The sequence below is a fragment of the Schistocerca piceifrons genome, chromosome X (assembly GCF_021461385.2).
Source record: "Schistocerca piceifrons isolate TAMUIC-IGC-003096 chromosome X, iqSchPice1.1, whole genome shotgun sequence".
Lineage (NCBI taxonomy): Eukaryota > Metazoa > Arthropoda > Insecta > Orthoptera > Acrididae > Schistocerca > Schistocerca piceifrons.
This window is the reverse complement of record NC_060149.1, coordinates 29,992,035-30,004,693: the sequence shown is the minus strand read 5'-3', so window position 1 is coordinate 30,004,693 and position 12,659 is coordinate 29,992,035. Positions and strand designations below refer to the sequence as shown.

Below are 12,659 nucleotides of genomic sequence, written 5' to 3'. Positions count from 1 at the left end.
ATTAATAAATTATCCTCAGCAGTTGTTGGATAAAGACTCCATCAGACTTCTCTGGCCTTGAGCTATGATTTATTATGTCTGTCACGCAGCTCCCTTTTTGGTGCTTGGCTCGAAATTTTCTCATCTTTTGGAAACCCGTATGATATTCCTTTGAAACCTCTACCATTTATTCCCCTGCTGACAAGCCTTTTTGACCTTCATTTCACTTTCATTACAATCAACATGACAACTTCCCAGATCCATTTGCTTCTTCTTCTGTCTCTTTTGTTATTTTCCACCATCACCTCCATCAACATCTCACTGAGTAACCACTAGATCCTAAAAGAATCTCAAGAGCTTCATAGTTAATTTGTGATATTTTATTTCTATGTGTCGATTACACAATAGTTTATTCCCACTGTTATTAATTTTCGTCCAACTTTCAAAGCTTGTTTTATTAAGTTCTCCCATTAGTTAGTATTTTTTTAAACCGTTACTTTGAGGATTCTCAAGGATAGTAATTAGAGAAAGATAATACAAATAAAAGCGAATACACTGCGAAACGAAAGCCACAAGAAAAAGGAGACACTAGAGCCTGCTTTAAATGTAGAGAAACTGCCAGAAAGTGCAATTAATGAAAAGATATGTTACACAAACAAAAAGCGTTTTCAGGGCCTAGAAAACCTGGAAGCAAGAGAGAACGTGGATGAAAAGTGGAACGAAATACGTTCCAAGACACTGAGTGTAACGGAGGATACACTGGGAAGAAAGAAGAGAAAGAAGAAGAGAAAATGGTTCCACGAGACATTCCCGAAGGCTAGAGAAAATAGAAGGAGAGAAGGAAGATGAGAAGAAGGGATGGCTGTCAGGAAGAATGAGCGCAAAAGGAGCTAGTTTCTCAACATCAGAAAGGAGACCAAGACAGTTCTGAGAACAGAGAAGAGAATGTATCTAACCAGTTTGTTAGAACAATTTGAGGCAGAGAGCCACAACAAGAATTCAAAATATTTTCTTCAATGCATCAAAAATCGGAAACGAAGATTTCATACCCTAAAACTTTTCGTTAGTAATATGAACGGCAGCTTTATAAATGACAAGGAAAGAATTGCAGGAAGATGGAAAGAATATCCGTGTTTCACATAACTCTTGAACCCCCCAGGCCCAGATCAGATGTCACCCACACACACGAAAGAGGAAATGGAAGATGAAGAAGAATTGGAAGTGACTGAGGAAGATGTTAAGGCTGCGGTCAAAGACTCAGATGCAACAAGGGCCCAGGGGAGGTCAAAATAACTGCAGAATTAATCAAAGAGAGAGGTGGGAGCTTGTGCTTAGAGAGATACGAAATGATCCAGTTAATATGGAAGAGTGAGACATTGCCAGAAGAATGGAAACAGGCCACTATATTCCCGTTATACAAGAAGGGAAACAAAATGGAATGGAATGTCTACGGAGGTATCAGCTAGCTGAACCTAATCTAGAAAGTAGTGTCTATGATTATCGTCAGAAAATCACAGTCATTTCTAAAGAACAACATACAAGAATACAAAACTGGCTTTTGATCAAACCGATCGACAATACACCATATTTTCTCTCTAAGACAATTGTGTGAAAAGCGCCAGGAATATGATAAAGATAACTACAGTCAAGTGCGAGACTCGTAATTAGCTACATTTCTCTAGCAGCAATGACGTGCTATTATTCCTGTGGCTTGTGTGTGTGGTGCCTGCACGATTAGTCGGAAACAGTAACTCTTCTTGTTCATGCTGAGTTAGATTCATTGCCCGGTCGCGAGTAGGACTGTATGAATCCAGAGAGGTAGCTGGTTTTCTAGAACATGTGCTTTCTATCCTTCAGACTACCAAATTTCAGGATCAACAATACCTACCAAAACGGGTCGAAGGAGACCCAAAGCAATGATAATCATCTTTGCATAGAAATGAATGCCAAATGTAACAAAATACTTTATTTGAATGAAAAATATACTTTATTTCTTAATATAAAACATTTAAACGATTAATTAAGGAATGTGAAGCGTAACATAACACTTGTTTTCAAACTTTTCCCCTCTCTCATACACACATATAAAAACTGAAATACATCTTTATAAAATGTTAGAGTAGTTAAACGTTTACTAATTAAATAAAAAATGAGAAAATTCCATCAACATCCGTCAGCAATCATTGTTTCTTCTTTTCTGGATACAATGCATTCCATTCCTTACAACATGCTTGTGCCGTTTCCATGGTACAGTCCAGAAGAAATTTTAAAATACTGCCATCAAAGAACATCTTGAAAGTATCACTTACTGATTAATTTCCACTAGATATCCCTGTAAGTCCTAGAAGCACTTCAATAACATTATGAACTCTTAGACTTGTACCATTTGGTGGATTTCTAGACCGAGATATTCCTTGTTTTCCTACAGAATTTTTATCAGTTTGTATATTGTCAATATCATTTTCATGAATACTTTTTCTATTTCATCTGTTATTTCTCCTTCTACCTCTAACACACTCTCATTTTCTGATGATTCGGTTCACTGTCACTATTTAGCTCTTCACTATAACTGTCCTTCTGTGTCATGGAAATTACTTCACTAAGAAGCTCTGGGTTATTTAGCTCTTATTTGTCACGAAAGCTTTCTGACATTTCTGTTTCATAACACAAACAACACTTGCAACCTCTCAGTCCAGCCAAAGACCAATTTAAACGAAGCCAGACAAATCAATAAGACTGTTCATACTACCAACAATGAAGGCACTGCAATGTTTATTAGCAATATCATTATCGCCAATGGAACGAAGAGAAATCAAGCCCCGAAAAAGAAATTTTATATAACGCCGACTATCCAACGAGCTCAACAGAGAACTCACTCAATAAAGATAAGTATTACTTCATCTTATTCATTTAGCTACGTAACCAACACGAGAGACATCAGGCAGTGAGAGTATCGGAAAATAACAAAAAGATACAGTAAGTGCAAACGCCGATTTCACGTCAAAATAGGAAAAAAATATAACTTTGAGGTTTCGACTGACCACGTTTGGTAGTGTGAAGCTTACGCTACTTTCAGAAAATAATTTTACCTTCTGAGGCATGAAAACGATTGTCACTTTCAGTGTCAACTGGTCACTGCTTTCATACACTTTTTTTGTAATTTTTCAGCGTTAATAGTTTCTTGTACCGCAATGTTTCTGTTCGAGGAGGCCGTAAGTCCAGTGGTGCTGATGGTTTATAGTGTCGTGCTCACAATGTTCATAATGGTGATTCTGGCTTTAAGGCTCCCAATACCGCCTTTAATAGCGCTTTCGGAAAAATGTTCGAACATCGTTGTTGTTATTGTTTTGGTTTTCAGTCGCATTACTGGTACGATGCAGCTCTGCACGCCTGTCTATCCTGTCTTCATCTCTGCCTAACTACAGATTACATTGATCTGAACCTGCTTACTGTACTCAAAGTTTTTCTGTAGTTTTTGTCTCTCATACTTCCCGCCACCGCCCCCCCCCCCCTCCACCCCCCGCCCCATTGGAAAATTATCTGTTCTCACTGCCTCATGATGTGCCCCGTACCTCGTTCAGCGCAATACTTTTTCATTAGTTACCCAAACTACCCATCCAGTCTTCACCATTCCTCTGTACAACCACGTTTCGAGTCCGTTTACTGTCTTCGTGTCTGCACCGTTCGTCGTGAATGTTCACCTCCTTACAACGCTACCCAGCTAAATAAAGCCAAAAAAGGCTTCGTAACACTTACATTTGTACCAGATGTCAACAACTGTACTTTTCAGTAAAGCTTTCCTTGCCATTGCCAGTCTGCACTTTATACCCTCTCCAGTTCGCCCATCATCACTTACTTTGCTGCCCATATAACTAAACTCTTGCGCTATATTTAGTGCCTCCTTTCCTAATCCAGTTTCTTCAATATCGCCAGATGTAACTCCTTTTCCTTTTTTTATTTTGTTGATATTAATTTTAAAATCTCTTTCAACTCACCCTTCATTCCGTCCAAATTATCTTCATATTTCTTTACCGTCTCTGACAGAAACTGTCCATGGCAAAAACTCAAAAGTCTTTATATTTTCTCGCTGAACTTTTATTCCTTGTTCGACTACCTCCTCCATTTCCTCTACCTCTTACTTAATGTATAAATAAAAGAACGTCGGTGAAAGGCTACAACCTTATTTCACTCTTTTCTTAACTGCTTCCCTCCTTTCATTTCCTTCGAGACATGCAACTGCAGTCTGGTTTCTGTACACAACATGTCTGTAGACAACATATCGCTCGAGTGTATTCCAGTCAACATCGCCAAAAGCTCTTCCTACTATAAACTGAGGTTTGCCTACTTTCAGTCTCTCTTTCAAGGTAAATCTAGATGACATCGACTTCCACCAGACTTAGTATTCTTTTGTAAATAAACATGTCAGTATTTTGCAACAGAATTATACTAAACTTAGGGTCTCGTGATATTCATATCATTCAGAAACGGTCTTCTTTGTAAATGAAATTATTACTTTTTTTTTATTCTCAGAGTGCTTCTCCTCTGCCGTATAGCTTGCATTCCAGGTGGAATAGCTTTTCGCGGCTGGCCCTCCCGAGCATATCAATAATTCAGAGGGAATGTCACATACTCCAGGTGCCTTGTTTCGTCAGGTCTTTCAGTGCTTTGTCAAATCCTTCTCACAGTGTCATACTTCCCTTCTCGTCTTCGTTTATTTCATCTTCCCTTTGCATAATATTGTCTTCAATTTTCTTTCCTTTCATTAATTTTGAGAACGTTTCTCGTGGAGAACAGCGGTTTCTTTAGTACTCTAAAATGAACATAAACAGTCTCGACCGCTAGAAAACCTTTATTTGAGGTCACCGGTTTCGGTCAGTTACTGATCATCTTCATACATTTTACTAAAATAGAAACGTAGAATGGATTACGGGGGAAGTGTACAAATAGTAGCAACATATAAAATACATCTTATACAACAGATAATAAAAGAAGAAATTGTACCCGTGTTGGTAGACGGTAGTTGTGACCGTAGCAAACGTTATGAACTCTACGAACGTTAACTGCTAGAGAGAGGAATGCAGCTTTTGTTTAAATACGCGGTCCTCCTCCAACTGCAGACCAATTACATCAGCGATACCCAGTCAGACATACAGGACGTAAAAGAGGTGCTACATCAGGAATATACATAGAGATTACACGAAACTAATAACAAATTAAGAAGTGGGTGCCTTACATTATGTAAAGTAACTGCTGTAAACAGCATTTCGTCAGTCTGTGGTAAAAATATGAGATAACCAATCACAAACGGTTGTGGGTATTCATCGCAAACTCGTAGATTGTATGCCGACGAAGATGGTTCTTAGGCGACGCTGATGGTTCCCACGGAGACGGCGTGGTCATGTCGATATGTGCCATCCAGTAGAAGAGGATTTCAAACCTGCGACAGCGATTGGATGACAAATACCTACTGGCATGCAGGTCGACATGTAGAAATGCATGCCAGGTATTGCGTATTGCTCAGAGATCGTAGTGGCACAGGAAATACTGTCTGACCGACGCAGTTGTTTACCATCGAGGCAGCGTGGAGGTATCTATGTGCACGTTTCGCAGGTGAGGAGTTAAAAGTTGTTGCAGCGACTAGTTGTTACAAAATACTGGTGTGGAAGTAAGACGACTGTCGTATCATGTGTCACATCCCCCAGATGACGTTGACCAAGTAATCAACAATATAACAAATAAAGTAGGGTACATGACACCTAAAGCATGAAAAAATATCAGTTACGTCAAAAGAACTACGGCACACAATCTCAATGACCCATCGAGGTGTTCAAAGCTATAAAACAACGAGCATAAGAAAACCGAAGTTTAAAAGAAATGTGAACATGTTGGTTTTCTGTTATTCCATAAAATAGGTGTATTCTGTGGTGTCACCGCCAGACACCACACTTGCTAGGTGGTAGCCTTTAAATCGGCCGCGGTCCATTAGTATACGTCGGACCCGCGTGTCGCCACTGTCAGTGATTGCAGACCGAGCGTCACCACACGGCAGGTCTAGAGAGACTTCCTAGCACTCTCCCCAGTTGTACAGCCGACATTGCTAGGAATGGTTCACTGACAAATACGCTCTCATTTGCCGAGACGATAGTTAGCATAGCCTTCAGCTACGTCATTTGCTACGACCTAGCAAGGCGCCATTACCAGTTTATATTATAATAATGTCTAAACAAGAGCGATGTTCTCCAATTGTGGATTAAAGTTAAGTATTCCAAGAACTACGTTGTTTTTCTTTATAGGATAATTACTTTACCTTGTTCCATACCTCACGCCAATCTGCGTGAGCTTAAAAGCGTGCATTTCGGCCTCCTTTAGCAACACGGTGTTGGCTCTTCTGCCAACACATCATATACAATGTCATATGTTTGGAAATATAGGTTATATCACCCCGATACAGTACACCAAGAACCCATCTACGTAGTCATAAACATAAAACAAATGCATAAACAGCCAGAAGTTGAAAGATACTGCGATTGTAGCTGTCCTTTCTTTTGTATAGTCCTTCTATGTATTTATACCAAATTTTAGCTTTCCGTTTTTGCTTAACAGTTGCTAAATTGTGAGGGCTTGATGTTCATAGTGATTCCCTCCTCTCCAAACGGTTGTAAAATTTTCTGGTAGAGGTTTCTGTCCTTCTCATAATGAAACATGTTTATATAGCTTTGCATTTCTACACTAGCCATTCACGCTTTCGCAATTTACACTTTCTATCAATATTACATTCTAGTCGTCTGTATTCCTTTTTGTCTGCTTCAGTTTAATCAATACTTATACATTCTTCTTTAGTCAAATAAATTCAGGGTCTCTCGTTATCCAAGGATTTATGCTGGCCATTGTCTCTTTGCCTATTCACTTCTGTGTTTCATCTCTAAAAGTTACCCATTCATCTTGTACTGTATGTTTTTTTTTGCCATTTCTCAGTTAATCGTTGCCTAATACTCTCTTTGAAAATCTCAGTAACTCCTGGTTTTCTCAGATTATCCAGGTTCCATCTGCACAATTTTTTACCTATCTGCCATTTCTTCAGTTTAAATCTGCACTTCATAAACAACAAATCATGGTCCGAGTACACACCAACCCCTGCAAAAATAACCCCTGCAAATATAACTAAAAAGTCGTGTCATACCATTATGTAAGCTACCTGAAATCTTCCGGTGTCTTCAGGTCTCTTCCACGTACGAAGCTTTCTTTTCTGCTTCTTGGCCACAAGAGCGATCATCAGCTATCGGAAATTTGATTTTGCACATATGCATTACATGCCGGCTAAGATCAGTCAGGCAGTGGATTAGATCCCCCCCCCCCCCCCCCCCCGACATAAGGAACGTCGATCCTAACCTCTTCTTATAATGTTAGAAAGACATGTGAGTCCTACTTCCTTTGCCAAAACTGCCCCCTTAATTCTGCCATAGTCATCAGAACCTACATTGCATTTCTTACCTTGTATGGCCCCAGTTCCAAGTATCTTATATTCTCGACTTTAATAGCCAAAGTTAGCGGAGACGCAGCACTTTATTTCCAGATCAAGGCATATTCTCAGAGAAGCCAGCAACGCAGTAGAGAAGGCGCTTAAAGTACGCCCCGTTTCGTCGTTCTGCTAAAGTTGGCTCTACAAGCTGTTGGCTAAGGGCCTACAGGACAGCACCATTGCCCGCAACAGACACTAATGCGTATAAAATCTGGTTCTCTTAAACTGAAGTTGAAATTGCCTATTTGCATCAGTTTCAATATTGTACATTGGATTTTTGTGTCATGAACTGACACAAGCTTGACAGCTCACTGGCACTAATCACACGCCGTATGGAAACTAAGATTGATGCTACGTCTGCAGCCGTTATCGCAATAGAGGGTCAAGTGCAAGTGACCTGCGCCCAAATGTCTACCGATTAAGAAAGACAGAATCGTCTTACATAGAAACACCCATTCAAACAGAGTCCCAGATCATATTCCAAGTTCACAAAAGCGAGGTAACAATTATATTCAGAAATCAGCATAGCGACGGCTTCAGTGGCGAAATACCACCTTCTTGGTCCACACTCGCACTGAGTGAGGAACGAGCTCTATCGTGTTTGACGTAGCGCAGGCCAAGCAGTCTGGTGACGTTCCTACAGGTTCGGGTCTTGCGAGGGTGATTTGGATCCTAATGTTCTGGATTGTCATCTGTGGTGAGTGCCTTCCCTGTAGCGATCAGCTGATGCTACAGGTACAGCTCACACTCGCAGCATGTTCAGCTACCGCGAGGTCACCCGGAGACGAACCTGATGACACAAGCGGCCGATGTGGACGTCGTTAGACTGCTGAGCCTTCTCCTAGAAGAGGCACAGAAACAGACCCGCAGGATTGAGGTGCTGGTGTCTGCATGAAGCTGACTGGTGGAGGAGGAGCCAAAACCGACTCTGCACCGTCTAGAGACGTCGGATATACGTCGGAGTGGAGACGCCCACACGACATGGCGTATTCCAGGATCGGACGGGTCTGTGCCAGATACAACATGACGCCATAATAAGAGGAGAGCGTTGACCCCGGATAGAGGAGTGGGTACAAGGCGTGAAGGTGCGCCAACGCCTTGTTCCTGATGTCCCTGATGTGAGGATGCCGAGTTAAACGCTTGTTCGGGGTCACCCGCAAGTGCTTTCCGCTCGTTTGAAAAGAACTCTTGACTCCTGGTGGTATTAAATTTGAGGTGACAACTCGTCGACCACCAGCAGAGGTCATCATAGGCGACCTGCAGAAGATGTCGCAGCTTCTCTGCATGCTTTCTTCGGGCGAAGCTGGAACGCTTCAATATTTTGCATGTCATCCTTGAGCAGGAGCCATGCCAATCTTCTTTGTACTGTTCCACTTTTAGTTTATATAGCGCCAAAGCTGGTACAAATGCCGATCCAGCCACCAGATGAGGTGTTTATTTACTGTAGGGGCCAACGACCATCGCCACGTGACGTGTTATCCTCGCCACATCGCCACCATTCTCCGAGTACGTTTCATATCGCTGGCATGTCGGCATATCAGAATGTGTGGAGTTTTCTACTTCCATCCAGGAGGGCAAACAGATGCTCGTTACCATGCTTCTTGTAAGTATCATAGAATTTAATTCTATTTTTGGATTTATTGGTAGGCTACCTTTCTGGAGAAGGTACTTGATATTTGACATCACCCTTAAAGTTCATGAAAGGCATCATCACTAATCTCTTTTGCAGCGTCACCAATAACAACGAACAGTATGTCATCTGCAACCTCCACCAGCACACAAACACAAGGCTAGGAGAATGTTTCTGGTGGTTAGAACAGATAAGTAGTTATTAGCTCCTCACTTAAACAGTGAATTGGCATCACTTAGTTCCAGCAAGATGAATGTAGAGGAACTACGGGCAAAGTTTAAGCAGACTGTAAATCGTAGCCTGTAGAGTTATGTGCCTAGTAAGTGGACAAAGGATGCAAAAGGCCCACAATGGTTAATCAACGAAATTCAGGGGATGCTGAGGAAGCAGAGGCTATTGTACTTTCGGTTCAAAAGGGAACTCACAATCGACGACAAGTGAAGGTTAGTAGAGGTTCCTGCGTCTGTGAAAAGATCTTTGTGAGAAGCATACAACAACTACCAACGCCACATCTTAGCAAAACATCAAAAAGAGAACCCTAGAAAACTCTGGTCTTACGTAGAACCGCTAAGCGGGTCTAACGCTTCTATTCAGCCCATTGTTGACCAGTCTGGTCTGGAAGTTGAAGACAGTAAAACGAAAGCCGAAGTTTTAAATTTCACGTTCAAAAAATAGTTCACTCAGGAGAATCGTACAGTCATACCGTCATCTGACCATAGGACAGACTCCCGTGAGTACGACATAGTAATAAAAGTACCTGATGTAATGAAACAACTGAAAGATTAGAAAGCAAATTAATCACTAAGTCCGGATAGGATCCCAACTCGGTTTTTCAAAGAATACTCTACGGCACTGGCCCCTGACTTAGCTTGCATTTATCGAGAATTTCTTGCCCAGCGCAAAGTTCCACGTGATTGGAAAAGAGTGCAGGTGATTCCTGTGGATACGAATGGCAAAAAAAAACGGACCCGCAAAATTACAGACCAATATCCATAACTTGTGTTAGCTGCAGAATCCTTAATATATTCTCAGTTCGAATATAATAAACTTTCTTGAGACTCAGAAGCTTATCTCCACGAATCAGCATATGATATACTAAGAACTATGAATGAAGAGCAACAGGCAGATTCCATATTTCTAGATTTCCGGAAAGCATTTGACACGGTGCCCCATTTTAGGCTGTTGACGGAGGTACGAGTATATGGAATAAGTTCAGAGATATGTGAGAAGCTGTAAGACTTCTTAAACAGTAGAACCAAGTATGTTGTCCTCGACGCCGAGCGTTCATCAGAGACAAAGGTACTGCCACGAGTGCCCAGAGAAGTGTGTTAGGACCGCTGTAGTTCTCTATGTACATACATGATTTGGTGGACCGGGTGGGCAGCAATCTGCGGTTTTTTGCTAATGATGCCGTGGTGAACGGTAAAATGTCTAAGCTGAGTGACTGCAGGAAGATTCAAGACGTCTGAGACAAAATTTCGAGATGGTATGATGAATGGCAGCTGGCCCCTAAATGTGGAAAAGTGTTAGTTAATGTGGATGAGTAGGAATATCAAACCTGTAATGTTCGGATACAGTATTACTGGTGTCCCATTTGACACAGCCAACTCGTTTAAATATTTGGGCGTATCGTTCCAAATCGATATGAGGTGGAATGAGCACGTGAGAAGGCGAATGGTCGACTTCCGTTTATTGGGAAAATTTTAGGAAAGAGTGGTCCACCTGTAAAAGAGACCTATATAGGACGCTGGTGCGACCTACTCTGGGGTAATACTCGAGTGTTTTGGATCCATACCACGTCGGATTGAAGGAAGACATCGGACCAATTCGAACCCGGGCTGCTAGATTTGTTATCGGTAGGTTCGAACAACAGTAAGTGTTGCGGAGATGCTTCGGGAACTCAAATAGGAGTCCCCGGAGAGAGGCGATGTTCTTTTCGAGAAAAAATACTGAGAAAATTTAGAGAACCGGCATTTGAAGCTGACTGCCAAACGATTCTACTGGCGCTAACATACATTGCGCATAAGTGTTGGGTTGTTTCGGGGAGGAGACCAGACAGCGACGTCATCGCTCTCATCGGATGAGAGGAGGACAGGGAAGGAAGTCGGCCGTGCCCTTTCAAAGGAATCATCCCGGTATTTCCCTGGAGTGATTTAGGGAAATTACGGAAAACCTAAATCACGATGGCCGGACGCGGGATTGAACCGTCGTCCTCCCGAATGCAATTCCAGTGTGCTAACCTCTGCGCCACCCCGCTCGGTGCGCGTAAGGAGCACGAAGATAAGATAAAAGAAATTAGGGTTCATATGGAGGCATATAGACAGTCGTTTTTCCCTCGCTCTTTTTAAGAGTGGAACAGGAAAGGAAATAACAAGTATTGGAACACCGTACCCTTCGTCAAGCAGCTTACTGTGGCTTACGGAGTGCCTATGTGGTTGTAGTTGTAGTTATAGATGTAGGTGATACACCCCCAGCACAGAATATTTGTACCCCAAGCGTCTGGAAGTGGTGTCATTCTTGTGAAAGTGAGCGAAAGTTTTCTAAATATATGCGAATCGCGTAACTGAGGTTGGATTTGGGTACTAGCCCGGTATTCACCTAGTGAGATGTGGGAAACCGCCTAAAATCACAACCAGATTGGCCGAGACATCTACATTCGTGATTAATCCGTCGGGCGGATTCGATCTGGATCCTGCGCTGTTCCCCGTCCCAGAAGCGACAGTAACATGCGTAGCTACCCGGACGGGTCAGCGTTTTTCACGCAGGACATTCTGAAAGCCATGGGTCAGTGTAGTCAAGTAGGTTAAGAATATCTTGTTTTCCCAAATGCATTTGAGTGAATACCGCAGAAGCGCTTATTAATGAACGGAAGTTAATATTGTGTATCAAACGACTGGACCAAACGGTTGGATTGAGAATTTCTTGGTAGGGATGTGCAGCATGTTTTCTTGGATGGAGAACCATCAGCGTATATAGAAGTAACTTCAGGAAAATGTGATGGAACTCTTGCAGTTTATTTTTATATTAATGACCTTGTAGACAACATTAATAGTAACGTCAAACATGTCACACGCGATGCAGATACTAGTAATGAAACAGTCTCAAAAAAAGCTGCACACAAATTCAGTCGGATCTTGATATGATTTCAAAATGGTGCAAAGTTTGGCAACCTGCTTTAAATGTTCAGAAACGTAAAACTGTACACTTTACAAACCGGAAAAGTGTAGTGTGGTATCACCGAAATATCAGTTAATAACAATATGAGTCACTCGACTCATACAGATATCGGAGTGCAACAATTTGAAGTAATATGAAATGTAATGATCACGTAATCTCAGTCATAGATGAAGCAGGTGCCACATTTTCTCCATTGGTAGAATATTTGACAAATGGAGTCCGTCGACTAACGAAATGGCCTACAAAAAACACACTAGCAATCGAAGAATATTGCTCAAGTGTGTAGGATCCACACCAACTAGGATTAACAATTAATTTTGAATGTATACAAAGACGAGCACTTCGATTTGCCAC

The 12,659-nt window shown here is 41.6% G+C and overlaps 1 non-coding gene across 1 annotated transcript; it reads right to left on the bottom strand.

The window, feature by feature from the left end:
- Positions 1 to 8,795: 8,795 nt before the first annotated feature.
- On the bottom strand, positions 8,796 to 8,899 carry LOC124723925. Its single transcript, XR_007006583.1, has one exon. It is a non-coding gene; the product is annotated as a U6 spliceosomal RNA (small nuclear RNA).
- Positions 8,900 to 12,659: the final 3,760 nt, after the last annotated feature.